Here is a 4,994-nt window from a genome sequence, read left to right on the forward strand (position 1 = left end):
GGGGAGACCTCCATGGCCACGCCTCCGCGCCTCACGTCATCGCCCCAGGCCACGCCCACACGCCCCAGCCGCCGCCATTTTAGACAAGCTGCCTAAGGCCCCCCAGGCGGATGATGATGGCCCGCCCCTGACTCGGCCTGGAAGCATCACCTACTACGACTGCTATTACAATTGAATAAGATATTAATATTATTTAACATTATCATATTTATTATTATTTATTATTATTTAATATTACTATTATAAATTAATATTATTTAACATTGTATTTACTATTATTATTTAATATTAATATTATAAAATATTATTTAACATTATGTTTATTATTATTATTAAACATCATTATTATAAAAGTAACATTAATATAATTTTACTATTATTTAATATTAATTTTATAAATATACTATTTAACATTATAATAAATGTTAAACATCAATATAATAATATTTAACATAATATTTTTATTATTAAATATCAATATTATAATAATATTTAACAATGCTATTTAATTTTATAATAATACAATTTAATATTAGTATCATATTAATATTATTTAATATTGAATTATTATTATTTAATATTAATACAATAATATTTATATTATCCGAGACTAAATTATTATTATCATTGTTATTTATTATCAGTGTTATAATACTAATATTTAATACATTTATTATTATTTAATATTAATATTATAATAGTAATATTAGTTAACATTATAATTTTTATTATTAGTATTATAGTATTACAATATTTATTATTATTATTATTATATTTATTTATATCCCGCCTTTCCCCCAAAATTGGGACTCAGAGCGGCTACGAGATTCAAAACAGTACAATCAAAACCAGAAAAGTGTTCTATTAAAACAGAATTAAATTACTACAGTATCAAATTATTACATTTATATTATTACATTATAATTATTACAATGATATATTTATATTATTGTGTATTATTCTTTTTTATTTTTTGTTTTTAGTAGTCTCAATAGTGGCACTCAAAGCACTGTGGACAAGCCCAGTCCTGCTTAGAATGTGGAAGAAGACAAAGAAATATGTTGCAACTAGAGTAAGCCCATTGAAGCAATAAGATGTAGGTTATTGTTGATTCACCATTCAGGAATTGATTGAATGGGCGGAGTGTAGTTGGACTACTGCAAGCATGAGCATAAGTATATTCAGGTCCTAGTTCTATACTTCCTGACATAAGCCCCATTAAAATCACTGAAGCTTCTGAGTAGACAAGTATTGGACTGTACTATAAACCTATAATACCTAAAGAATCATGGCTGGTAACATTTGTTTTTACTAGAAATTTATAATGAGTGTCACTGTAGGGTTTTTCACTTTAGGGTTTTTCTCTGCATTTTCTCTTTTGATGGAACAAGGTGGTTCATTAGTGACCCCTTGTGATAGTTATGCAGACTGTACTCTCCTAGTGGCTCAAAAATTAATTTGGATAGTAGTCTTCAACGTTTTTGATCCACATTTAGCTCAAATATGCATTGGAAATTCACTTCCTAATTATTATCATTTTACCTTATACATGTGTCATACTAGTGTCTTTGCTGTGACTAGCTACCAACCCTATGTACTGGGCCACAATTGTAACCTGCTTTATGGTTTATTTTTCAGATCATGAGACATAAACTAAGTTGAAGAATCAAAATATAGTTTAAATACAGTTGTCTGTTTGCAAAAACCCTTGGTAAATCTCAAGAGTAAGCTGTATAGCCACTAGAAGAATACACAAACATCTTTCTCCACATCCACAACGTACTAGCCGATGGTATTTAAAGCACAGCTCAGCTGGGTCTCATTGAACTGGCTGCATATCTCCCCACTCCTTTATACAGAGCTAGATGTTATTGTACAAAAGAAAAGACAGGATCCAGCAGCGAATCTCCATTCTTTCCTAGAACTGGCTCCCCCAAACCAGTTTTGGACTGGTGCAAAGAACTGTGTAAGGCAGAAAGTTCCATTGCAACCACCAGCATAATGCTAAATTGATCTCATAGTTTTTGTTAAGGACTAGTTTGTACAAAGAACAGAATGCAGTAGTCAAGTTTTCTTGAGAGGGATACTGATGTAAATCAGGACTCTTGTAAGGTAATGAGGGACCCTTAGAAATCATCAGTATGTAGAGAGATCTTGTAGCACCTTTGAGACTAACTGAAAGAAAGAAGTTGGCCCTTACAAAGGATGTTCAGGTCCGGAGTATTGTTTTTAGCAGGGATAGGTTGTTTAGCAGGGATGGGTTGTTTTTAGCAGTCCTCTAGATGTTGGGCTGAAGCTCCAATTAGCTGTAGCTAGCATAGGCAATGGTAAAGAATGCTGGAAGTTGCAATTTAACAATATCTGGGGGGTTGCATCTGCCCACCCCCATTTGCAGTCAGGTAATACTTGGGAAATGTTTGGAGTGTGACAGCTTAAAATGGATAGCAGTAGTTTTATGTAATGTGGGGAGGGGGCTTTAGTTGCATGTCACTTGGTTTGAGCAATGAACTACAATTCAAGACCAAGGTACAAAGAGTCAGCATGTAGTGGTTTGAGCATTGGACCAGGGTACGAATCCCTATTTGGCCATGGAAACCCACTGACCTTGGGCACCTCAGGCTCTCTCAGCTTCAGAGGAAGGCAAAGGCAAACCCCTTCTGAACCAATCTTGCCAAGAGAACCCTGCCATAGCTTTGCCTTTGTGTCTCCATAAGTCAGAAACAACTTGAAGACACACAACAACTGGGGATAAAGAGAAGGAGAAACAATGTGATGTAGTGGTTTGAGTGTTGGACTATGATAATGGAGACCAGGATTTAAATCCCCACTCGGCTATGGAAACCTACTGGATGACCTTGAATGCATCACACTCTCTCAGCTTCAGAGGAAGGCAAGGGCAAACCCTCTTAACAAATTCTGCCAACAAAAATTGCACGAATAACTCACCTTAGGATCACCATGAATCAGAATGATACTGTTTTGCTGTGGAGATGAGACTGCATGCTCCTGTGAGGCTATGCTACTGGTAGTGCCCCCCAAGTCAGATAGGCTTTTGTGGAGCCACACTAAACAGCTACTGGGCAGCAGCAGTAGTGCGGGGTGATGCTGACAGGATCCCTCAGAGACTATGCCGGTAGCTTTTTAGCTACGTCCTGTTAATACAGCATAGAAAGAGGCACCAGTAAGCCACTTCTGAATGTATTTTACTCTGAAAACGCTATGATGAGACAATCCAAAATGAAAAGGGAGGTAGGAAGATGAGACTCCCAGACTACTGCAGAACAGGAGAGGGCCAATACAAGTTGTGCTGTGTCTAATGATGCAACTGGATTTAAGCTTGATGTTTAGCTGCTGATATACTCGGATGTGAAAGGAAAATACAAAGCGGCACATCACATTTCAGGAATATGAAATGTGAGAAGCGTGAATCAGGAGAAAACAGTTACTATAAAACAAGAAATGGAATGTATAAACGTAGCAATACTTGGGGTAAGTCAGCTAAAGTGAACAGGAATGGGACATTTTCAATCAGATAATTAGAGTATTGTACTCACGAAATGAAAACCTGCAAAGGGGTGGCATTTAGAGAACTAATAGGAATGTGGTAAATTCAGTATTAGTGTTTTATCAATTGTATTTGTATTATTGTATTATTTTATTGAGGTAATCCTGCCTCGATCTTTGGGAGAGGTGGGAAATATACACTTTATTATTATTATTATTATTATTAATAGTGAGGTGAGATGTAGCAGAAGCAACTAGGGGATACAATGTCTGGCTGAATTAGTATCAATAAGATGTGAGAGAAAATATAACCATATTTCACATTTATGTTCCAATTATAGGGGCAGAAAAGGAAAAAAATTGAAAGATTTTATGATGGCATCCCAGAGGAAATTATCACACACCAAAACAGGTTATGTGGTTGATGTGGGGATGCAGTCCCTATTCTGATCAATGTTTGATCCAAGGTATGAGAATGACCCCTGTGGTCATTATTTTGGGTTTTCTTAATGTTCAGCAGTAAGTCTGCTTTCTTAAGCTTCCTTAGTAGTCGTTCTAGGTCTGTGATGTTTTCCGTTAGTTATATGGTGTCATCCATATATACATTGTTGATGTTTCTTCCTCCTGTTTTCATTCCTCCTCCTTCTGTCTCCAAGCCTGATCTTCATATAATATTTTCTACACATAAGTTGAACAGATAGGGTGATAAAATGCAACTTTGTTGGACCCCCTTGCCAACTGGGAACCATTCTGTTTCTCCATATTCTAACAATGGCCTCTTTTCCCAAGTACAGGTTTCTCATAAGAACTATCAAATGTAGTGGCACTCCCATATCTTTGAGAGTGTTCCATAGCTTTTCATGACTGGTGCAGTCAAAGACCACTATAGTCTATAAAGCACATGCTGATTTTCTTTTGGAATTCCTTAGTGTGCCATTACCCATCAGCCGTCCTGTGTTTGCAGTGTGGTTCCTAGTGCCTCTATCTTTCCTGAACCCTGCTTGTACCTTAGGATTTCTCTCTCCATATGTGATTGAAGGAGACAGCATGGCATAGTGGTTTGAGTGTTGGACTATGACTCTGGAGACCAGGATTCATTTCCCAGCATGGCCATGAAACCTATTGGGTGACCTTGGGCAAGTCACACTCTCCCAGACCAGCCTCAGGGGAAGGCAATAGCAAACCTCCTCTGAACAATCTTGTCAAGAAAATCCCATGATAGGTTTGCCTTAAGTTGGAAACTACTTGAAGGCACACATAAAAACATGTGATTGGAGTCTGTGTTGCAAAATTTTAAGAATAATTTTGCTTGCATGGGAAATTAATGTAGTAGGTGCCTTGCTAAGGATATTATCTAGCTTTATAGCTTAGGCCCAGAACTGGCAAGGAGTGGGCAGAGGTCACTCTGGCTGCAATTGGTCTGGGACTGTGGCAACCACATAACCCGCTTCCAAAGTGGGCCGCTGCCACAGGTCTCAAGCTGCACCGTC

This window comes from Sceloporus occidentalis, unplaced genomic scaffold, assembly GCF_023333645.1.
Source record: "Sceloporus occidentalis isolate IW3139 unplaced genomic scaffold, rSceOcc1.0.p SCAF_4, whole genome shotgun sequence".
Classification (NCBI taxonomy): domain Eukaryota; kingdom Metazoa; phylum Chordata; class Lepidosauria; order Squamata; family Phrynosomatidae; genus Sceloporus; species Sceloporus occidentalis.